Source organism: Budorcas taxicolor, chromosome 17 (assembly GCF_023091745.1).
Source record: "Budorcas taxicolor isolate Tak-1 chromosome 17, Takin1.1, whole genome shotgun sequence".
NCBI lineage: Eukaryota > Metazoa > Chordata > Mammalia > Artiodactyla > Bovidae > Budorcas > Budorcas taxicolor.
The window spans coordinates 62,521,124-62,522,030 of NC_068926.1; the positions used below are offsets into that span (position 1 = coordinate 62,521,124).

General features: G+C 42.1%; 1 non-coding gene across 1 annotated transcript; it reads right to left on the reverse strand.

Moving 5' to 3' along the window:
• Positions 1 to 303: 303 nt before the first annotated feature.
• TRNAG-CCC (transfer RNA glycine (anticodon CCC)) lies at positions 304 to 375 on the reverse strand. Its single transcript has one exon. It is a non-coding gene; the product is annotated as a tRNA-Gly (tRNA).
• Between the last annotated feature and the right edge of the window lie 532 nt (positions 376 to 907).

Here is a 907-nt window from a genome sequence, read left to right on the forward strand (position 1 = left end):
AGCTTCCTAGAAGTAACCTACTTATGGGTAATGCTGATCTGTTAAGTGGAAAAAAATTTGTCTTTCAGGGGCTACACTTTAAATTCTACCTAGTGTTTTATTAAAACTACTGGGGAAATGTCACAGCCAAAAATAAAAAAGGAGGGGAGATGTGATAGTCCAAGAAAAACCCAATCCAGATACCTGCATGCCTATAACCCACAAACAACAGCTTCTTTCTTTCCTGTTTCTTTCTTCCCTTCCTTCCTTTCTCTGTGCTGAGTCTTAGTTGCAGCATGCAGGATCTTCAGTTGCAGCATCTAGTTCCCTGACCAGGGATCGAACCTGGGCCCTCTACATTGGGAATGTGAGTCTTAGCCACTGGACCATCAGGGAAGTCCAACAATTTCTGATTCATGAGATATAAAGCAGTCACTCAGTTTCTAGCATCTGAGTTTCCTGGGGAACGCAGTTTCTCAATAGGAGTGTTATGAGAACAGTTTGGCAGGACACCTACAAGCAAAGATCGGGTTCACAAACAGGCTGCATTTGAGTTACCAAAGGTTGTTCTGAGATGCACAGAGCCTGCTGGATATACACTTTAAAACACCATCTCTAGATCTATCTTTAGTTCCTGCCTCCCAGCTTATTACACTCATGAAAATAAGTGCATCCACATGATAAAGGCAATTTTGCCCTTAGAAAACACACAATTCCAGAATGTTGATGGATTTCTAAATGGTAATCCATGGGAACCCTTATGGATATAGGTGTTCCAAGTCCCATTCTTTCGTTTAACAGACATTGGCTGAGCATCTGCTATGTGCAGGCAATATTTTAAGCTCTGGGTTCAAGAAATCAAGGACCAGAGAGTCCTATGCCTCTGTTTCTGGTCACAGAGTCCGTTTATAAACCCACCGCATATCTT